The sequence below is a fragment of the Ranitomeya variabilis genome, chromosome 5, assembly GCF_051348905.1.
Source record: "Ranitomeya variabilis isolate aRanVar5 chromosome 5, aRanVar5.hap1, whole genome shotgun sequence".
Taxonomy (NCBI): Eukaryota; Metazoa; Chordata; class Amphibia; order Anura; family Dendrobatidae; genus Ranitomeya; species Ranitomeya variabilis.
The window spans coordinates 663,734,145-663,758,818 of NC_135236.1; the positions used below are offsets into that span (position 1 = coordinate 663,734,145).

Here is a 24,674-nt window from a genome sequence, read left to right on the forward strand (position 1 = left end):
ATCCTGGGTCCCTTCCTGTAAAAATGTTCTCTTTCTGGCTACATCCTATAATAATGTTCTCCATCCTTGTCCCTTCATTTAATAATGCTCCCATCCTAGGCCCTTCCTGTAATAATATTCCCACCCTGGCCCCTTCCTGCAGTAATGTACCCCAACTGGGCTCCTTCCTGAAAAAATGTCCCCATCCTGGCCTCTTCCTGGTATAATATCCCCATCCTGGCCCCTTCCAGGTATAATGTCCTCCATCCTGTGTCCCTTCCTATAATAATGTCCCTTTCTGACTACATCCTATAATAATGTTCCCTATCCTTGTCCCTTTATTTGATAATGTACACATCCTAGGCCCTTCCTGTAATAATCCTGAAATTTTATCTTCACGGATTCAGTGGAGCTGGACATTTTTCTTCTTTTGATGCATTATACTGCATGGACTATTGGATGCATTATACTGTATGGACTATGGGGTGCATTATACTGTATGGACTATGGGGTGCATTGTACTATATGGACTATGTGGTGCATTATACTATACAGAGGGCTATGGGATGTATTATACTGTATAAAGTATGGGGTGCATTATACTGTATGGACTATGGAGTGCATTATACTATACGGACCATGGGATGCTTTATTGTCATGGTTCCCAATGGCAGGGGAACGTCAAAACACAAAAATAACGGACGAGCTCTGGGTGATGGAATCTCGAGCTGACCGTGAGCTAAATCTACCACACAACTAATAGCAGCCAGGGAGCATACCTACGATTATCCGTAGATGCCACGCGCCAGCCGGAGGACTAACTACTCCTGGTAGAGGAAGAAACAGACCTGGCTTACCTCTAGTGAAATACCCCAAAGATGATAGAAGCCCCCCACATATAATAACGGTGAGTTCAGAGGAAACTACATACACAGTATGAAAGTAGATTTAGCAAAGAGAGGTCCACTTACTAGATAGCAGAAGGATACAAAAGAGGACTTCACGGTCAACTGAAAACCCTTTAAAAAAAAACCATCCTGAAATTACTTTAAGACTCCTGTGTCAACTCATGACACAGGAGTGGCAATTTCAGCCCACAAGAGCTTCCAGCTACAGAGAATAACAAAACTGCAAACTGGACAAAGATACAAAAACAAAAGGACAAAAGTCCACTTAGCTGATCAGCAGACTAGTAGCAGGAACATGCAACCGAAGGCTCTGGTTACAATGATGACCGGCAAGGAAATGACTGGAGAGCAAGGCTAAATAGGAAACTCCCAAACACTGATGGGAGCAGGTGAACTGAGACCGCAAAGCACACACAAGTCATAAGTACCACCAGCAACCACCAGGGGAGCCCAAAAGCGGATTCACAACAGTACCCCCCCCTTAAGGAGGGGGCACCGAACCCTCACGAGAACCACCAGGGCGATCTGGATGAGCCCTATGAAAGGCACGAACCAAATCCGAGGCATGAACATCAGAGGCAGTTACCCAAGAATTATCTTCTTGACCATAGCCCTTCCATTTAACCAGATATTGAAGTCTCCGTCTGGAAATACGGGAGTCCAGGATCTTCTCTACAACGTACTCCAATTCACCCTCAACCAGCACAGGAGCAGGAGGTTCAGTAGAAGGAACCACCGGTACCTCATACCTCCGCAACAACGACCGATGGAATACATTATGGATAGCGAAAGATGCCGGGAGGTCCAAACGAAAGGACACAGGGTTAAGAATCTCCAAAATCCTATAAGGACCGATGAACCGAGGCTTAAACTTAGGAGAAGAAACCCTCATAGGGACAAAACGGGAAGACAACCACACCAAGTCCCCAACACGAAGGCGAGGACCAACACGACGACGGCGGTTAGCAAACTGCTGAGTCCTCTCCTGGGACAACTTCAAATTGTCCACCACTTGTCCCCAAATCCGATGCAACCGATCCACCACAGCATCCACTCCCGGACAATCCGAAGATTCCACCTGACCAGATGAAAAACGAGGGTGAAACCCTGAATTGCAAAAGAAAGGGGAAACCAAAGTGGCAGAACTAGCCCGATTATTAAGAGCAAATTCTGCCAGCGGCAAAAAGGCAACCCAGTCATTCTGATCCGCAGACACAAAACACCTCAAATAAGTCTCCAAAGTTTGATTAGTTCGCTCCGTCTGGCCATTAGTCTGAGGATGGAATGCAGACGAAAAAGACAAATCAATGCCCAACCTGACACAGAATGCCCGCCAAAATCTAGACACGAACTGGGTTCCCCTGTCAGAAACGATGTTTTCCGGAATACCATGCAAGCGAACCACATTTTGAAAAAATAGGGGGACCAACTCAGATGAGGAAGGCAACTTAGGCAAAGGCACCAAATGAACCATTTTAGAAAAACGGTCACACACCACCCAGATGACAGACATTTTCTGAGAAACAGGGAGATCAGAAATAAAGTCCATAGAGATGTGCGTCCAAGGCCTCTTCGGGATAGGCAAGGGCAACAATAACCCACTAGCCCTAGAACAACAAGGCTTAGCCCGAGCACAAACATCACAAGACTGCACAAAAACACGCACATCTCGAGACAGGGAAGGCCACCAGAAGGACCTAGCCACCAAATCTCTGGTACCAAAAATTCCAGGATCACCTGCCAGCGTAGAAGAATGAACTTCCGAGATGACTCTACTGGTCCAATCATCAGGAACAAACAGTCTACCAGGCGGACAACGATCAGGTCTATCCGCCTGAAATTCTTGCAAAACATGTCGCAGGTCTGGGGAGACAGCAGACAAAACCACCCCATCCTTAAGGATACCAGCAGGTTCAGAATCCCCAGGAGAGTCAGGCTCAAAACTCCTAGAAAGAGCATCTGCCTTCACATTTTTAGAACCCGGTAGGTATGAGACCACAAAATTAAACCGAGAGAAAAACAACGACCAGCGTGCCTGTCTAGGATTCAGGCGCCTGGCCGACTCTAGATAAATCAGATTCTTGTGATCAGTCAAAACCACCACCTGATGTCTGGCACCCTCAAGCCAATGACGCCACTCCTCAAACGCCCACTTCATGGCCAAAAGCTCCCGATTACCAACATCATAGTTCCGCTCGGCGGCCGAAAATTTTCGAGAAAAGAACGCACAAGGTCTCATCACTGAGCAGTCGGAACTTTTCTGCGACAAAACCGCCCCTGCTCCGATCTCGGAAGCATCGACCTCAACCTGAAAGGGAAGAGAAACATCAGGCTGGCGCAACACAGGGGCAGACAAAAAGCGGCGCTTAAGCTCCCGAAAGGCCTCCACAGCAGCAGGGGACCAATCGGCAACATCAGCACCCTTTTTAGTCAAATCAGTCAAAGGCTTAGCAACGCCAGAAAACCCAGTTATAAATCGACGATAAAAATTAGCAAAGCCCAAGAATTTCTGAAGACTCTTAAGAGAAGTAGGCTGCGTCCAGTCACAAATAGCCCGAACCTTGACAGGGTCCATCTCAATAGAAGAAGGGGAAAAAATGTACCCCAAGAAAGAAATCTTTTGAACCCCAAAAACACACTTTGAACCCTTTACACACAAAGAACTAGCCCGCAAAACCTGAAAAACCCTCCTGACCTGTTGAACATGAGACTCCCAGTCATCAGAAAAAATCAAAATATCATCCAAATACACAATCATAAATTTATCCAAATATTCACGGAAAATATCATGCATAAAGGACTGAAAGACTGAAGGTGCATTAGAAAGGCCGAAAGGCATTACCAAATACTCAAAATGGCCCTCAGGCGTATTAAATGCGGTTTTCCACTCATCCCCCTGCTTAATTCGCACCAAATTATACACCCCACGAAGATCAATCTTAGAGAACCACTTAGCCCCCCTTATGCGAGCAAACAAATCAGTCAGCAAGGGCAACGGATACTGATATTTGACTGTAATTTTATTCAGGAGTCGATAATCAATACAAGGCCTCAGAGAGCCATCTTTTTTAGACACAAAGAAAAAACCGGCTCCTAAAGGAGATGAAGAAGGACGAATATGTCCCTTTTCCAGGGACTCCTTGATATACTCTCGCATAGCAGTATGTATAACAAAATCTTGTAAATTTTGAACCTTAGTAGCAAGATTATTTAAACCTGTAGCCAAACTCTGAGGATCCATCTTTAAACAGGTGAGATCAGAGCCATTCAAGGATTAGAAGGAGAGAAAGGCAAAGGCTGTAATTAGAGCTGAAATACAACTGATCCAACTATGGAGCAAGCATAGGGGAGAAAAAAAAAAAAAATCTGCAGACTTCTTTTTCTCTCCTTTCTTCTGCCAATAACTTTAACACATGGCCGGTCATACTGTCATGGTTCCCAATGGCAGGGGAACGTCAAAACACAAAAATAACGGACGAGCTCTGGGTGATGGAATCTCGAGCTGACCGTGAGCTAAATCTACCACACAACTAATAGCAGCCAGGGAGCATACCTACGATTATCCGTAGATGCCACGCGCCAGCCGGAGGACTAACTACTCCTGGTAGAGGAAGAAACAGACCTGGCTTACCTCTAGTGAAATACCCCAAAGATGATAGAAGCCCCCCACATATAATAACGGTGAGTTCAGAGGAAACTACATACACAGTATGAAAGTAGATTTAGCAAAGAGAGGTCCACTTACTAGATAGCAGAAGGATACAAAAGAGGACTTCACGGTCAACTGAAAACCCTTTAAAAAAAAACCATCCTGAAATTACTTTAAGACTCCTGTGTCAACTCATGACACAGGAGTGGCAATTTCAGCCCACAAGAGCTTCCAGCTACAGAGAATAACAAAACTGCAAACTGGACAAAGATACAAAAACAAAAGGACAAAAGTCCACTTAGCTGATCAGCAGACTAGTAGCAGGAACATGCAACCGAAGGCTCTGGTTACAATGATGACCGGCAAGGAAATGACTGGAGAGCAAGGCTAAATAGGAAACTCCCAAACACTGATGGGAGCAGGTGAACTGAGACCGCAAAGCACACACAAGTCATAAGTACCACCAGCAACCACCAGGGGAGCCCAAAAGCGGATTCACAACACTTTATACTGTATGGACTATGGGGTGCATTATACTGTATGGACAGGGGTGCATTGTACTATATGGACTATGGGGTGCATTATACTGTATGGACTATGGGGTGCATTATACTGCATGGACTATGGGATGCATTATACTATATGGACTATGTGATGTACTATGCTGTATGGACTATGGGGTGCATTATACTGTATGGACTATGGAAAGTATTATACTGTATTGACTCTGGGGTGCATTATACTGTATGGATTATGGGATGTATTATACTGTATGGACTATGGGGTGCATTATACTGTGTGGACTGGGCTATGGGGTGCATTATACTATACAGAGGACTATGGGATGTATTATACTATATGGACTATGGGGTGCATTATACTGTACAGAGGATTATGGGAGTGGATTATACTGTATGGACTATGGGGTGCATTATACTATACAGAGGACTATGGGTGAGGTGTAGTAGGGTCATCATACTGTGCGAGTGTAAGGTACTGTGGAGGAATTCACTATGGTGGAATCATATAGTGTTTGTTGGGCACTTTTGTCGACATCATACTTTATGAGTGCAATGAAGGGGGATCTGGGGCTTCAGTAGGAGGAGAATTAGAGGACACACAGTCGGTGTAAAGGTACCTTCACACTAAACGATATCGCTAGCGATCCGTGACGTTGCAGCGTCCTGGCTAGCGATATCGTTGTGTTTGACACGCAGCAGCGATCAGGATCCTGCTGTGATATCGCTGGTCGTTGAACAAAGTTCAGAACTTTATTTGGTCATCAGATCGCCGTGTATCGTTGTGTTTGACACCAAAAGCAACGATACCAGCGATGTTTTACACTGGTAACCAGGGTAAACATCGGGTTACTAAGCGCAGGGCCGCGCTTAGTAACCCGATGTTTACCCTGGTTACCAGTGTAAAATGTAAAAAAAACAAACAGTACATACTCACCTTCGCGTCCCCCGGCGTCCGCTTCCCACACTGACTGAGCGCCGTAAAGTGAAAGTGAAAGCACAGCGGTGACGTCACCGCTCTGCTGTTAGGGCCGGCGCTCAGTCAGTGCAGGAAGCGGACGCCGGGGGACGCGAATGTAAGTATGTACTGTTTGTTTTTTTTACATTTTACGCTGGTAATCAGGGTAAACATCGGGTTACTAAGCGCGGCCCTGCGCTTAGCAACCCGATGTTTACCCTGGTTACCCGGGGACCTCGGCATCGTTGGTCGCTGGAGAGCGGTCTGTATGACAGCTCTCCAGCGACCAAACAGCTACGCTGCAGCGATCGGCATCGTTGTCGCTATCGCTGCAGCGTCGCTTCGTGTGAAGGTACCTTAAGGTCACACACAGAAGCAGCGGCTCTGCACTGGGATATCAGCAGGAGGTTGAGTCTTTGTTGTAATCTCTGCAGACGAGTCGTGGCAGGAGAAGCTGTCATGTCGGTCTGGGCCAGATGGAAAGACGGGAAAAGTAAATGATTCCATCAGAAATAATGTCAGCTGTCAATGTCACTGTCAATAACTGTACTGTGATCTCTTATATGTTCTGCAGGACTGATATCTACCACGATATTGTCACTATATGACGGTAATATCAGTGCTGGTCTTTGTATATAGATTTTTACTAGTAGCAGCACGGTCATCTGCTGAGGTTCTTTGCCACTATTGCGCCACCATGGTTGTAGTCAGGGTTACATGGTTAGGGGCCACTCAGAAGTTTCACCCCCTAACCCAAACCCCCTAGCTACACCTATGAGTCACATACAATGTTCATTGTTCAATTATTAAAACCTTTCCAGGAGGAATAAAAGAGAGACAACATAATGCAAGTGCTAGCAACATACAACCCAGATTATTTTATGGGGAACACAAAGATTTAATAAAGTGGAGTGGAGCGTTTCACGATTTGTATCTTTATTTTGCTGTGACCTTTTTACATTTAGAGCTTATTTTCTGTGACATTTGCTCTTATTTTTGCCTCTGATCCCCTCCAGGGGAATAAAGTTCCAGATGGTGAATGAAGGGACAAGTTCTCCCAGAACCTTCCCAAATGCCATAATAGCAGTAAGTACGACCATAAGTTCATGCGACTAACAAGATCGGATTTTTTTCAAGGCTAAACTTCCAAGGACAGTATATAAAGGAAAGTATAAATGACAATATAAATGACAATATAAAGAACTGTATAAAGGAGAGTATGAAGGACAGTATAAACGACAATATAGAGGACAATATAAAGGGTATTATAAAGGGCAGAATATAGTACAGTATAAAGGATAGTATAAAGGACAGTATAAAGGGTAGAATATAGTACAGTATTATTATTATTATTATTTATTTATATAGCACCATTAATTCCATGGTGCTTTACATGAGAGAGGGGTTACATACAGAGTTATAGATATCATTTACAGTAAACAGGTTTACAGTGACAGACTGGTACAGAGGGGAGAGGACCCTGTCCTTGCGGACTTACATTCTATGGGATAGTGGGGAAGAGACAGAAGGTAGGGGTGAGGCGGCGGCTGCTCTGGCGATGGCGAGGCGGCAGAATGGTTATTGCAGGCTGTAGGCTTTCCTGAAGAGATGGGTTTTCAGGTTCCATCTGAAGGATCCAAGGGTGGTGGATAATCGGACGTGTTGAGGCATGGAATTCCAGAGGATGGGGGATATTCGGGAGAAATCTTGGAGGCGGTTGTGTGAGGACCGAATAAGTGTGGTGGAGAGTAGGAGGTCTTGGGAAGATCGGAGATTACGTGAGGGAAGATATTGGGAGATTAGTTCAGAGATATAGGGAAGGGACAGGTTGTGGATGGCTTTGTAGATCAGTGTTAGTAGTTTGAACTGGATTCGTTGGGGGAATTGGGAGCCAGTGGAGGGATTTGCAGAGGGGAGAAGCAGGGGAGTAGCGAGGAGAGAGGTGGATTAGCCGGGCAGCAGAGTGAAGGACAGACTGGAGTGGTGCAAGAGAGTTAGCGGGGAGGCCACAGAGGAGGGTGTTGCAGTAGTCGAGGCGGGAGATGATTAGGGCATGCACAAGAGTCTTAGTAGATTGTGGGGTGAGGAAGGGACCGATTCTGGCAATATTTTTGAGTTGGAGGCGACAGGAGGTGGCAAGAGTTTGGACGTGCGGTTTGAAGGACAGGGCAGAGTCAAGAGTTACCCCGAGCCAGCGGATTTCAGGTGTGGGAGAGAGCGTGATGCCGTTTACCATAATAGATAGGTCAGGTAGGGGGGATACGTGAGATGGGGGAAAGATGATGAGTTCGGTTTTGTCTACATTGAGTTTTAGGAAGCGAGAGGTGAAGAAGGAGGATATGGCTGACAGACACTCCGGGATTCTGGACAGAAGAGAGGCGACATCTGAGCCAGAGAGGTAGATCTGAGTGTCGTCCGCATACAGGTGGTACAGTATAAAGGATAGTATAAAGGACAGTATAAAGGGCAGTATACAGGACAGTATAAAGGACAGTATAAAGGATAGTATAAAGGACAGTATAAAGGATAGTATAAAGGGCAGTGTACAGGACAGTATAAAGGACAGTATAAAGAGCAGAATATAGGACAGTACAAAGGGTAGAATATAGTACAGTATAAAGGGAAGTATAAAGGACAGTATAAAGGGCAGAATATAGTACAGTATAAAGGACAGTATAAAGGACAGTATAAAGGGCAGAATATAGGACAGTATAAAGGGCAGTATACAGGACAGTATAAAGGGCAGTATAAAGGGAAGTATAAAGGACAGTATAAAGGGCAGTAAAAAGGACAGTATAAAGGGCAGTATACAGGACACTATAAAGGACAGTATAAAGGGCAGTATAAAGGACAGTATAAAGGGCAGTATACAGGACAGTATAAAGGACAGTATAAAGGGCAGTATAAAGGGTAGAATATAGTACAGTATAAAGGGCAGTATACAGGACAGTATAATGGACAGTATAAAGGGCAGAATATAGTACAGTATAAAGGGCAGTATAAAGGACAGTATAAAGGGCAGTATAAAGGGTAGAATATAGTACAGTATAAAGGGAAGTATAAAGGACAGTATAAAGGGCAGTATACAGGACAGTATAAAGGACAGTATAAAGGGCAGTATAAAAGGCAGAATATAGGACAGTATAAAGGGCAGTATACAGGACAGTATAATGGACAGTATAAAGGACAGTATAAAGGGCAGTATAAAGGGCAGTATAAAGGGCAGTATAAAGGACAGTATAAAGGACAGTATAAAGGGCAGAATATAGGACAGTATAAAGGGCAGTATAAAGGGCAGTATAAAGGACAGTATAAAGGACAGTATAAAGGGCAGTATAAAGGGCAGTATAAAGGGCAGTATAAAGGACAGTATAAAGGACAGTATAAAGGGAAGTATAAAGGGCAGTATAAAGGGCAGTATACAGGACAGTATAAAGGGCAGAATATAGGACAGTATAAAGGGCGGTATAAAGGGAAGTATAAAGGGCAGTATACAGGACAGTATAAAGGACAGTATAAAGGGCAGAATATAGGACAATATGAAGAGCAGTATAAAGGACAGTATAAAGGGCAGTATAAAGGACAGTATAATAACAGTATATAAAGGACAGAATAAAGGGTAATATAATCACAATATAAAGGACAGTATAAAGGACAGTAAAATGGTAATATAATCACAGTATAAAGGACAGTATATAAAAGACAGTATATAAAGGACAGAATAAAGGGTAATATAATCACAATATAAAGGGCAGCATAAAGGACAGTATAAAGGACAATATAAAGGACAATATAAAGGACAGTTTAAAGGGCAGTATAAAGGACAGTATAAAGGACAATATAAAGGACAGTATAAATAACACTATAAAGGGAAGTATAAGGGACAGTAGATACAAATTTGTACTCTATACTTTAATCACAATGGGATGTTTGTCACTTAGGTGAGGGGCTTAGGGTGGTGTAAATAATGACCTACAACATTAAAGTCCCTCGTGGACACCAATAAAACGTTATGGGAGGCTCCTATGAAAAAACAATAGTTCAGAACAAAATAACATAATCTCACTGCTGAATAATACTGCCATAAATCCTGTAATAATGGTACCATATAGTGGTAGCCATGTCGTACACACCACGATGGGCTCCTATTGACTGGCACGCCAAGAGGGCAAATGCTTTATCATAAAGAGCTCAGAGTGGCCTGATCTGTAGAAATTCTGTCCAGCTTCCAAAACATTTATACCCCTTTAAATCAGGGGCTTGTCCCCCCAAAAAACAAATATTTATTTTACCTAACTACTTGATAGGTGATAAATGTACGAAGTCTGATTCCTTGGACCCTCACGGATCACGAGAGTGTGTAAATAGAGATGAAATGCACATGTGTGATCACCACTCAGTTAGTGGGAACAGTAGTGTGCATGTGTGAGCCCCGCTCCCATAGACAGCAGGCACTCTACCTCTCGATTCATACATGTTCTCTTTATTTAAGTGGTCAGATCTACAGCAAATAGACACTGTGGACAGGTGATACATTTATTTGGAGGAAATATCCCTTTAATGTGTGAAAACTGTAAAGCGCTGCGGAATAGTTTAGCGCTATATAAAAATATAGATTATTATTATTATTATTTAAGTGGTCACATCTACAGCAAATAGACACTATGGATAGGTGATACATTTATTTGGAAGAAATATCCCTTTAAGGAAGACCTGTCACCAGAACGAAAGTGGCCATTTTTTAATCTCATCTTACACCCATTGCTTCCCTAATTATTCCATTTTTTTTTTTTTTAAATCGGCCATACGGTTCCAGAGATATGGGTTTTTTTATTTAGTGGTAAGCTTTATGGCCTTTACTAAGGGGGTGTGGCTAACATGATCCTCTGGGGCGTGTCTGCATATAATTACCCTGTGAGCCACACCCCTAAAGAGCATTACAAAAGAATTACTAAATAAAACAGCCCATATCTCTGGACCCGTAAGGAGGATTGTAAAAAAACAAAAAACAGAATACTCAGGGGAGAAGGGGGGGAATAAGAACAAAAACTGAACAATTTTGACCTAGCGACAAGTCCGTTTCAAAATGAAAAAAATTATGTTATCCCGCAGCCACCACTAGGGGGAGCTTACTGCATACACCTAGGCCAATGATAAAGCACAGAAGCACAGGCACCAAGTATAGGAGAGGTGAAATTGAAGAAAACCGGCAAAAATCTTAAAGCTTCACGAATCGGAAGACACAAATAAATTGGATGGAGAATACATTTGCTGAGTTCTGGCTCAGAACTGTTTTCGAGGTTTGGTGGCACCTTCTTTGACGTCTCCCGTCATTCAGTACATAAAATACAATCCAGGTGATTGATGTTTTGTTATCGGCGCTGACGGCTTTGTACAGCTATCCGCTCTGACGCTCCGTCATGTGAATGACACCGAAGTCTAACAGCTGACAGCGCGTCTAATCATGGATTCCTTCTGGTGTGCACTGTCAAAAAATGTAATTGCACGTTAGCTACAGCGCCCTGGCATGCCTCGCCATTGTGATAAAGGATCCGCTGCCCATATAATAGCCTGGCAGATAATGGCCGAGAGAAATGTCAGTATCCCAGAGAATGTGATGATGCCTGGAAGGAGCAAATATTACCAGAGACGTGGAAGAGAAGTAAGCTTAGCTACGTGGAGGACGTTGATATACTGGCCCTTGTTGGACAGACTGGTTTGCAGGAATGCAGGCCAACATCAACCTTAAGTGGATTTAACTCACTGGTAGTCAATGAGCTTAATGGTTACACGGTTATCTATGAGCTAACATTGGTGACACTTTGCTTGTCTTTGAACAGTCTGCTGGCAAACATATCAGCAGCACTTCCTTCTCACAGTCACAATCTTTCTCACTTTCACAGTACAGCGCAGCACACAGCTACAGTGCTGGTCATAGCCCCTACACACAGTTACTTCTTTTGGCAGCAGTGCCCTGCAGTAGTCTGTGGTCTGGCAACCTGCACAATCTGCATCCTACTCAGGCATTTGACCCTGACTATCTCTGATGTGGAAGTTTTCTTTTCAGCCAGACTTAAGCACTGAGACATGACTTTTGTGGCAAACATCAAACAAAAAAGTCTTTCTTCTCCCTTTTGCTGTGGCAAATCTCGTTCATACTGGGCCAATGTTGACCCTATCACCAGATATGCTCTTCACTCGCAGGGATAAGCCTCAAAGGTGGCAATCTTCACTCTCTCGCTGTAATTGCGGCTCTCACTAAGGATGACTAATCTCCTGGGACATACTACATCACCTGCAGTGATACATGAAGCCTCTTGCATGCTCCTCTTTCACCCTAGCTAGTCCCTGTGGTGGCTAAATGGCTAATGTTCTTCACCCCCCTGATCTATTTTATAGAGACCTTTTGTGTTCATATTTCTCATCCTGGTGGCTCACTTTCTCAGCTCTCGAGTATGTCGGGTTAACTAGGTATCCTGCCACTTATCACCAGTGTCGAGCTCTTTGGCCTTTTAAGGCTGGCTCAGATGGGTGCATCTTGCCTGAGTATTCAGGTTGTTTGGCATATGTATGTCGATTAAGAGTTCCTGTGTTCACTGCACTCTCGGTTCTGCTATACCATGGTGCCTGTCTACCAACTCGGCTCTGCAGTTCCAAAGCCCTGTCCACATGATCGGCTTTGCTTTATCAAGGTGTCTATCTTCCAACTCAGAAGATCTAAGGCTTGTTCTCCAAGATGTTTGGAACAACCTCTGCCGGAATCCTTCAAAAACTATGCAGAAGTACTGATGAAGACAAAGGGTGGTCACACTAAGTATTGATGGGATTTCGATTTCTCTTTTGATCATTCACTTTGCATTTTGTTAATTGATAAAAATAACTATAAACACTTATATTTTTTTTAAACATTCTTACTGCATAGTATTTTTCCATACTTAAAACTTTTACACAACACTATAGGTCATTCATTGAAAGGGTTACTCCACCTTCATAAATGGGTATTGTCAAACAGTGTTTACATATACAAGTCATTTTGAAATGTAATGGTTATTAAAATTATTAGCTGTTCTTGATATATTAGCATTTTCTTTGATTACTTCTTGTTGCCTTGGAGACCGACCACCGCTGCTAGACAGCAAAACATGTTTTTTTTAGCAAGTTGCGATAATGTTTTGGAATCATGAATAGAGATGAGAGCACCCGAACTTTAAAGTTCGGGTTTCGTACCGGACACTTAATGGCCGTGCTGAACTCCGAACACGGACTTCTCCCAGAAGTCTATTTTAATGTTCGGAGTTCCGGCCAGGGTTAAGTTCGGGAGGAGAAAGAGAGAGAATTTCGCAGCTTTGAATTTTGTGTCCCTAGACATTGGGGTTTGGGTTCATCTTCAAGTTCAGGGACATTTCTGGTATGCGAACCGAACTATGAACCTAAAGTTCAGTTGGGTACCAGAACCCGAAATTTCACGGGTCTGCTCATCCCTGAGAAATTTAATTTAAAGGAATTGTCCAGGATGGAGGTTTAAGTCATGCTATGTGTCTGCAGACTTGTGAAGAGTCAGAAACAGGCAGGTGCGTGACTGCAAGTATACAATTTGCATACAGGCGGTCACATGCTGACTAGAAGTGCACGACCTCACTCAATACAAGTGAATTGAGTTAGGCTGGGCACGTCTAGTTGGAATGTGGCTGGAAGTATGCAAATTAGTCACATGACTACCCGCTCATGGCGCAGGCACCTGGGAACCCTGACAGTCTGCACTGTGTACACTGTGAGGATTCACAGAGAGTGACTGTAGACTTGAGCTCCAAGCCTCCATTAAAAATAGAGGAGAGGTGAGAGTGGACACATGTATAAGTCGCCATCTATCAATATGATATCAGAAACGTGAGACCTTTTCTATAAAGAGAGCGCGAACGATAAATGTATTCTACCCACCCAATGACATCAATGTCCTCCTGTCACTTTCAAGATAAAATTGGACAATCTGTTTAGCCAGAGGATTGTAAAGAGACATCAAAAGAATACTGAAACTTCACATTTCAAAGGATCAACAAACGAGATACTGGAGGTCAGGCGCCTACGGTCTTGGGAGATAAGTTAGGGATCCACGTACATAATAATACACACTGAATTTCAATTGACTTTTTTCTGTCCTTCCAACATCTGGGTAGAACCTTTAGCGCTGCACATCCTGAGCCGCCTGGTTCATGGAGAATAAAGAATGAGCTACAGACAGAGAATTACAGTAAGGATCCAGAAGGCTTGTCAAAATTATAAGTAAATAAACAAGTCATTGATCTCACTCATTTCATATTTTAGACTCAAAATTTTTACCGCAGACATAGAGTCAAATTTTAAAACTGTATCTACCTTCATGCACCACTAGTGGGAGCTCAAGAGTTTACTGCATACTGTGTATACATTGAACTGTATGATAAAACAGTATGCAGTGAACTTGTAAGCTCCCTCTAGTGGTGGCTCCAGGTAGAGAACTTGTAAGCTCCCTCTAGCGGTGGCTGCAGGTAGGGAATATTTTACTCTATCTGTATGAAAAGGTTTTGGAGATCTACAAAGAAAATATGATGAAAATATGGCAAAAAAATGAATATTGGACATTTCAATTCCCTGTGTGGGACATATAACATAAATTTTGCTTAGATTTCTAAAAATATTTTCAAGTGAATTGATCAAGGTTGGCCACATCTAGTTGGAATGTGGGGTGTAAGCTGTATGTTACCAACATTGATCTTGGCATTTTGGGTATATTTTAGCCCTGCCTTGAACCCATCTGGGTCTGCCCCAATTTGAGACCTACCTAGTCTCTACTGCTGCCCCTTTCCTGCCCAAGACATCCTGCAGGTATACAACTTACATTCATGTGGTCACATGCTGACTAGACGTACATGGTCTCACTGAGTACAAGTGAATTGAGCAAGGTTGGACACGTCTAGTTGGAATGTGGGGTGTCAGCTGTATATTTCCAACACTGATCTTGGCATTTTTGGGAAATTTTAGCCCTGCTCTGAACCCATCTGGGTCTGCCCCAATCCGGGACCTCCCTATTCTGGACTCCTGCCCCTTTTTTGCCCAAGACATCCTGCAGGTATATAATTTGCATTCACGTGGTCACTTGCTGACTAGATGTGCTCGACCTCAATATAGGGTTGTTTCCAAAAGGACAGACAGGTCCTGACAAGTTGGCATGCCTGCCAGCATGCCATGCTTGGGGCGCGAGTTCATACCAAACCTTAGGGTTTGGAAGGTTTTAAAGGGGTATGTATTTTACCCCTGAAATGTGGTCATGTTACGTGCCTTTAAGCATTCATTTGTATTACTATTCCTAGACACTATGGGGACGCGGTCTCTAACCCATGATACAGTCAAGAGCTCCGGAAGATCCGTGAACATCCTGCATGAAGTGTGACACTTCTTTTTAGCGGCCCATGCTTCAGCGTTAAATCTAAAGCAGGATCTTCACCCGCGACGTCTCTACCGGGAGATGTACTTAGTTTTGTCTGGATGCCAACAGAACTTTTAATGGAAAACTTCCAGGTCAGTGCTGAAATTGATTGATTGCTAACGTATTTTAACGATCCTGCCTCCAACTCTGTTACAGCCAGAGAGAAGTCATTAACGGGTTATTATATAGGGCCGGCCTTGATTTTTATAAATGAGCAAATTTACATCCAAGGATCGTTTTTTTTTTTCAGCTTTTTCTGTTTTCCTAAAGAACTGCACACAATATCAGTCATGTCAGACAAGTAGGTCCCGGGAGTAAATCTAATTACGGTGGGGATATAAATAATACAGTCACGGCGCACACGGGTGCTCTAAATATACCGGGGTGGAATAGGTATCTAGTGATGAAAAAAGGGAACTATAGCTTTCCGTACACTTAGTCATTAACCAGCAACCTCAAAACAATATGGGGGGTGTCATCTATTTTTCAAGGAGAAGAGGTATGAAAAAGGGAAGAGTAGTGATAAGGTTTCTGCTGTAGCAAGTTGCCCCACAACCAGAGACAAAGCAGCCCAAAATACAGTAATAATAATATAAAACTATGGCTTCACCTGAGGACTGTGTAAGGGCAGGGGAGGTAAATTTATGAATATAAAGGAGAAGGTTTCTGCTGCAGCAATCAACCCTACAGCCAGAAACAAAGTGCTCAAAGGTTCAGCCCTATCACAAACATAGTTACTCACATACACTCCCACTGGAGTCTGAGAGTGTGGTTACATAAAAGGTGAGGGGTTTGGTTTATGAGGAGTAAGGAAAAGGTTTCTGCTGTAGTAAGTTGTCCAACAACCAGAGACAAAGCAGCCCAAAACTCAGTAATAATATAAGACTATTGCTTCACCTGTACTAGAGCCTGACGGCAGGACAATGTAAGGAGGGAGGGGATGGGTTTATGGACATAAGGGAGAAGGTTTCTGCTGCAGCCATCTGCCTCACAACCAGAGACAAAATAGCCAAGTACCCTTCCCAATTCCATACTTATTGTTTCACATGCACTGGCACTGGAGCCTGATGGCGGAATTATATAAAGATGGAAGTTTTTAGTCTATGAGCACAGTAGGGAGCAATGCATATAGGGATCACTACACAGAACCCTCGATGTTACTAATACTATATATACCGTATATATATATATATATATATATATATATATATATATATATATATATACACACTTAGGCCTAGAAATATACACTCATATGTGGAGCTCCATCCGCCTCCAAGGCTTCATTATTTTAATTAATCCACATTGTCATGTCAGCCGGTAACAAGAAGACATGTCTGTCCCAGTTTTCCTACCGGCTTGCAGCATCACGGGTATTTATACTATTACGTGACGTCACAAGGAACCAAACTAGGCTACCAGGCCTCCATTTATAACCGGTTCACAGATGCAAAACTAGGTCAGTCTAATTAGAGTAGTCAGGGGACGATGTGGTTAAGCGTGCCCCCAATACACTGACCTTTTAACCCTCTAATCCGTGGGCCGTACAGGGCAAGAGGTGGTCGAACCTCACAAAATTTGTTTCGGGCAGATTTACACAAATTTGTTGTCAGATTCAGTCTCAATCTAATGTGCCCCCCTCATTGCCATGAAAAGATGTTTATCACTCCACACCCCAAAGCCTAATTAATGGAGCGGTGGAAATGGGTGAAATAGTAAAAAACAAGCTCACGTTCACCGGCCTTTGTCTCTCACTTGACTCCTTTCGTCGCCTCTGCTGTCGATCCTCTGCGCGCATCTCTTCGGTTCCTCCAATGTTGTGCCCCATGTGGCCTCAGCGGCTTACATACTCAGGTGAGAGCCTAGGACTGGTGAGTCTACTGTGTCTATTTTTTTTATTTTAACTCCTTGTCAAAACCCAAAAATTCTCAAAATCCAAAGTTTTTCAGAAATTTGGAACCAACTCGCTCGTCTTTCCATTGACGAATAATCGTTGCCTTGGCAATATTGCAGGCATCCCACTGTTGTGACTTGGCGATGTGTAATGCTTCATTTCACCTGCGGGGGAGCTGCAGAGAAATAAGACACTTCCTGACAGGTTTTCACACAGATTTACAGCTGATCACTGGGTGTCCCAGCTAGAGGTGGACACTTTGTGAGCAGTTTGTTGACAAGTGACCCTTATAAGAACCCCCATGTTGAGTCAAAAAGAAGCCAAAACAAGTTGGGTCGCCTATCTAGATGGGTCACATGTTGGTGCATTGAAATGGGAGGTGTAGGTGACTGACGGGACCTCAAAAGGGGCCAGTATTATAAATGGCGTAAAGTATATGACAGCCCTATTATCGGCCTTGTTGTAAATTTGGCCCGAGAAGATTCACATTGCGCCTCTGGCCCCATAGCACCTTGGACGACCCCACGAGTCCCTTTGATTTCATTGGGCCTCATGAAATGCTTCACTTCGCCTGCGGTAGTGCTGTAGACAAAGTGAACACTTGCTGCCACGTCCTTAATAGATTTCAAGTGATCGCTATGGATACCAGCAGTGGGACACCATCTTATCATCAGAGGTCCCTTCTAACAGACGGGACTTTTCACAGTGGAGACCCCCTTTAAGTACCACAGCTGAATAAAAATGTCTTGATTTATGATATGATATAAGAAACTCTATGGTACAAAGACTAATGAAGGGATGGAGGACGAGGGGAGATGGAGACCGCGGCGTCAGAGCATTAATTATAAAGGCACAATGGGAGAAAAGTCCAGATCAGGACAAGTAGGATAAGAAAACTACGTGTCCTTGTGAGAAGAGAAATAGAAATAACTGTGACTGGAAATCGACATCTGAAGCCTTCACATAATACAAGTACTCACACTGTGTACTCTGCACATTACATGTTCCCATCATTTATTACAGGGATTATTTATTCCGTTCTCCTGATATCGGGCTATCAGCCTCATATGGCTGAATGCCTCCATTCTCTACACCTTGGCAGCTTATGTTCTGGTGCCTGTAATTTCATAAATGGCGCCACCTCTGTCCGCAGACTGATACTGGTAATGCATTGTCAAACTACTGTGTTTTCTCTTTTCTCCAATCATTGGAACTTCCCCCAATCAGGAGAGCAGGAATACAAATAGTTAGTGAAAAGCTGTACTGAGCACGTGCAAACACTGCCTGTATAAGCGGTGGCTGCACATGCTCAGTACCACTTCATTCACACGATGAATTTTAAATCCCACGTTCTCAGTATTTGTGCTGGTTTCAGCAGCGGGACTCCCATTGATTAGACATGCATCATCTAACCTGGGACAATGCTTTAATCCCATTCACCCATTTAATTTTTTTACTTTTTTTGATTTTTTCCATCTGCGTGAGGACTTCATTTTAGTGAGAAGCCGTTTTTTATTGACACCCTTTTTAGAGTACAAGCAATGTTTTCATAGTTTTTTATTGCATTTTTTGGGACCAAAAAAAAAGCAATTCTGGAATTTTGATTCTAATGGTTTATTAATTATTTATTTTATCTAGATATTTTTAACTGGGAAATATGAAGAATTCAAATGTATATATATATATATATATATATATATATATATATATATATAATAGTTTTTTTTATTAAAAAAAAAAATATTAGTCCCCTTAGGGGACTTGAACCTGCGACTGTACGATATAGTGAGTAGGACCAAGACTTGCGTGCGTATTGGCGTCCATGTCAGGTTTATTCGTATGCGCCCAGGGACATGGATTAGAAAAACATCTTCCAAACACAGCGCCTCTTTTCCGCATGGCTGTGTCCGGTATTGCGGTTCAGCGCCATTCACTTAGATATAACAGAACTGTAGTACCTGACATTACCTTTGGACAGGTGTGGCGCTATTTCAGAAAATAGCAGCCAAATTGTCTAATCCCGTCCAGACCCTCTGAGACTTACAATCAGCGGCTGAAGGAAACCTCCCTATAACCTTCATGATCAGGAAATGTATATATTAAGACATATTTATTTTTGGCCGGGAATTCCTCAATGACAGCATCGGCCAAATACCAGAGACATTTCCAGACGTAAAATATATGTTCAAGTAGTGGAAAAAAAAAAAACGTCTACGGGACTATAAATAGGACGCGGCTTCCATACATCATTCTCGTGTGCGGAGCAACATCACAGGCGCCTTTAGTAGATGAACGCGGATTAACCCTTAGACTCCCGCTGCGGTTTGTTTTTTCTACTTCCCCCGCTACATAAAATACCTTTATTGCCAGGCAATAACAATAGGAGCCACACCGGCTCTAAAAAGGGGTGGTCAGTCACTACCGGCCCCATGAGGAGGGCGCCACAAAAAAAAAAGGCGACAGTCCTCCACAGATTATCATCCTCCATAGTTATAATCCTTCATAGAATATATTCCTCCATGGATTATAGTTCTCTGTAACAGACTAGCCTTTGACAGACTGCAGTCCTCCATAGATTACTGTTCTTCTTACATTATTATAATCCTTCATAGATTACAGTCCTCCATAAACGGTAATTCACCATAGATTGCAGTCCTCCAAAGAAGAGAGCTATACACAGATTATAGTCTCCTGTATATTGTAGTCTTCCAAAGATTATAGTCCTTCATACATTATAGTCCTCCGTAGATTGTAAACCTCAATAGATTGTAGTCCTCTGAAGATTATAGTCCTCCTGAGTAGATTATAACCTTCCATAGATTGCAGACCTCAATAGACTGCAGTGCTTTGTAGATTACTGTCCTCTGTACATTATAGTCCTCTGTAAGGTATAGTCTTCCAAAGATTACTGTCCTCTGTAGATTATAGTACACCATAGTTTATAGTCCTCCGTAGATTATAGTCCTCTGTAAATTATAGTCCTCTGTAGGGTATAGTCTTCCATAGATTACTGTCCTCTGTAGATTATAGTACACCATAGTTTATAGTCCTCCGTAGATTATAGTCCTCTGTAAATTATAGTCCTCTGTAGGGTATAGTCTTCCATAGATTACTGTCCTCTGTAGATTATAGTACACCATAGTTTATAGTCCTCCGTAGATTATAGTCCTCTGTAAATTATAGTCCTCTGTAGGGTATAGTCTTCCATAGATTACTGTCCTCTGTAGATTATAGTACACCATAGTTTATAGTCCTCCGTAGATTATAGTCCTCTGTAAATTATAGTCCTCTGTAGGGTATAGTCTTCCATAGATTACTGTCCTCTGTAGATTATAGTACACCATAGTTTATAGTCCTCCGTAGATTATAGTCCTCTGTAAATTATAGTCCTCTGTAGGGTATAGTCTTCCATAGATTACTGTCCTCTGTACATTATAGTCCTCCATAGTTTATAGTACTCCGTAGATTATAGTCCTCTGTAGACTATAACCCTCAGTAGATGGTAGACCTCAATAGAGTATAGTCCTCTGTAGATTACTGTCCTCTGTATTGTCATCTATATGTTGCAGTTCTTCATAGATTATAGTCCTCCATTGATTACAGTCCTCCATATAGTATAGTCCTCCATAGATTACAGTCCTCCATATAGTATAGTCCTCCATAGATTACAGTCCTCCATATAGTATAGTCCTCCATAGATTACAGTCCTCCATATAGTATAGTCCTCCATTGATTACAGTCCTCCATAGATTATAGTCCTCCATTGATTACAGTCCTCCATAGATTATAGTCCTCCATTGATTACAGTCCTCCATATAGTATAGTCCTCCATAGATTACAGTCCTCCATATAGTATAGTCCTCCATAGATTACAGTCCTCCATATAGTATAGTCCTCCATTGATTACAGTCCTCCATAGATTATAGTCCTCCATTGATTACAGTCCTCCATAGATTATAGTCCTCCATTGATTACAGTCCTCCATATAGTATAGTCCTCCATAGATTACAGTCCTCCATAAAGTATAGTCCTCCATAGATTACAGTCCTCCATATAGTATAGTCCTCCATTGATTACAGTCCTCCATAGATTATAGTCCTCCATTGATTACAGTCCTCCATAGATTACAGTCCTCCATAGATTATAAATATCAATAGAGGGTGGCTGACAGCACAACAGACCTGTAGATGCAAGTCCTAGTTCCACTGGACCACATGGAAAGTGTACATACCAAAATCAACAATGAAGGACAGCATCCAATCCAGGTGAAGTCTTAAAAAACGTTTCCTTTATTTGCCAGATGCAACGTTTCGACCACAGAGGTCTTTTTCAAGCATAAAATACATTGGTAATGGCGGCCTTATATAGGAAGTGGATTAGCATCCACCAATCACCATACAATGACCACCATCTAATATATACAATTTAAAATCATGTATAAACATACACAAACAGATTACACAATATATACATTAGCGATAATAAAGTATAGGCAGAAAATTCTATATAGATACACAAATAACCTGCTTAGTTCCTGTGCAAAAAAAAACAAAAAAAACTTGATGTCTCATAGCAAATCAGGTACGCCTTACTATACTCGTGTCACACATGTCCATTCACCCAATGTAATGTATGGAGGCATTACATTGGGTGAATGGACACATGTGTGACACGAGTATAGTAAGGCGTACCTGATTTGCTATGAGACATCAAGTCGGTTGTGTTGTGAGTTGTGATTGGCACATGGCCACTATGGACATCTGAATACGCTTGTTAGTGTTTTGTTGGGTTTTTTTTGCACAGGAACTAAGCAGGTTATTTGTGTATCTATATAGAATTTTCTGCCTATACTTTATTATCTCTAATATATATATTGTGTAATCTGTTTGTGTATGTTTATACATGATTTTAAATTGTATATATTAGATGGTGGTCATTGTATGGTGATTGGTGGATGCTAATCCACTTCCTATATAAGGCCGCCATTACCAATGTATTTTATGCTTGAAAAAGACCTCTGTGCTCCATCGATTACAGTCCTCCATATATTATAGTCCTCCATAGATTACCGTCCTCCATAGATTAGAGTCCTCCATAGATTACAGTCCTCTATATAGTATAGTGCTCCACTGATTACAGTCCTCCATATAGTATAGTCCTCCATAAATTACAGTCCTCCACTGATTATAGTCCTCAATTGATTACAGTCCTCCATATACTATAGTCCTCCATAGATTACAGTCCTCCATAGATTACAGTCCTCCATAGATTACAGTCCTCCATATAGTATAGTCCTCCATAGATTACAGTCCTCCATAGATTAGAGTCCTCCATAGATTACAGTCCTCCATATAGTATAGTCCTCCACTGATTACAGTCCCCCATTGATTACAGTCCTCCATATAGTATAGTCCTCCACTGATTACAGTCCTCCATTGATTACAGTCCTCCATATATTATAGTCCTCCATAGATTTTTCCTGCATCTTCCCAGAATCCCTTCTTCCGCATTAGACAAACCCTCCGGTAGTCTCCCCTCCTTTCCTTTTGTCTTTCCATTCCCGTAAACCATTTAACCTTACAGGTGATTCTTCTCACCGTTTGATAATCCAAGATGTCTGATAATTCAGACTATCTGAAGATCAGTGATTCATCTCCCTCTCCGATGCTGTGAATGTGGATTCTTCATTGTATGTTATCAGCTCCTGACGTCTCCAAATTGATTGATTTTCTGTTCATTTTTTTTTTTTAAAAAGCCATTTTATTTCTCGGCGTGCCGTCTTATATCGTTAAGCTGAGCAGGAAAGTAATTTATACCTTAATATTCAGGTCCTAGAAAATATAGATTTTTTTTCCCTTTCGATCAATATGGTGCCCCACGTTACACAGGCGTTTCTTAGCTATATATAGGAGCGGGGACTTGTTTGTGTATTAGTGCAGCAAATCTGGAGGATCCAAGCACCAGACGCAGAACTCATTGCACTAAATAAGTGGGTCATCTGTACAGCCGGAGGGACCGCCGCACAAAGGAGTCCATGGGAAGCGCATCAGTAGTGTTCTCATTATATCTGCTGTGTCCATACATGAAAGCAATGGCTGAAGAAAATGAATCATTTATCACATCCTCAGCTGGAAATGCAAAATTATACAGGCCTGGAATATCTCCTAGGAACCCTCAGTGATCAGATTCAATCAGCATTGGAGACTAGTGCACTGTTCAATTTCTTTGCAGCGCCCACACAGGGGAAATTAAGCATTACACAGTTGGGTCCTCCAGTAAGATACTTGGGTTCTACTTGTTGAAAATACAAACCTTTTTCAGGGGATGATATCCAACTCCAATAATAATAATAATAATCTTTATTTATATAGCGCCAACATATTCCGCAGCACCAACTCCAAGAACTTCCATCAAAAATTTACCAGTAAGTCCAAGAACCCCCACATGCAATTTAACACCAGCTCCATGATCTCCCAACCAATTTACCACCATTTTCAATAATTCCCAACAGCTTCCCACAAATTCCAAGAATCACCCAACCAATTTACCACCAACTCCAAGAAATCCTACCACCAATCTATTACAAACTCCAAGAATCCCCCACCAATGTACCGCTATCTACAAGAACCCCAACAACCAATTTACCATCAGCTCCAAGAACTACCATCAATTTACCACCAACTCCAAGAATCCCAACAATCAATTTATCAATAACTCCAAGAACTTCAATCACCAATTTACCAACTCCAAGAACTTCGATCACCAATTTACCAACTCCAAGAATCTCCATCAACAATTTACCACCAACTCCAAGAACCTCCATCACCAATTTACAGCTAACTACAAGAACCCAAAACAGCCAATTTACCACCAACTCCAAGAACCGCCCAACACCAACGGACCACCAACACCAAGACCCACCCCAACAATTTACCACCAACTCCAAGAACCTCCTACAACAATTTGCCACCAACTCCAAGACTCTCCATCAATTTACCACCAACTCTAAGAACCTCAACAACCAATTTATCAATAACTCCAAGAACTTCCATCACCAATTTGCCACCAACTCCAAGAATCTCCATCATCAATTTACCACCAACTCCAAGAACCTCCATCATCAATTTACCACCAACTCCAAGAACCCTCACACACAATTTACCTCTAACTCAAGGAACCTCCACCTGCCACAAGGCTATCATGATTAGCGAGGCTCCCTTTCAGGTGAAAGGAGCCCCATTTTGATCCCCTGTCCAACTGCCTAACTTTATCTAGAGATTTCTAGGGCAGGCGGGTGGGATCATT

At 42.4% G+C, this 24,674-nt stretch overlaps 1 protein-coding gene across 3 annotated transcripts in view; it reads right to left on the reverse strand.

Annotated features, from left to right (window-relative positions):
* The window catches only part of SHISAL1 (shisa like 1), a 122,926-nt gene that overhangs the window by 66,541 nt on the left and 31,711 nt on the right, over nucleotides 1-24,674 (reverse strand). Inside the window, exon 1 of one of the 3 annotated variants that reach the window (XM_077266608.1) lies at nucleotides 17,208-17,313. The exons of the other annotated variants lie outside the window; for them this stretch is intronic. The gene's annotated coding sequence lies outside the window, so the exon portion shown is untranslated. Of the gene's footprint in view, nucleotides 1-17,207; nucleotides 17,314-24,674 lie in introns of those variants that run through there. 3 annotated transcript variants of the gene reach the window in all.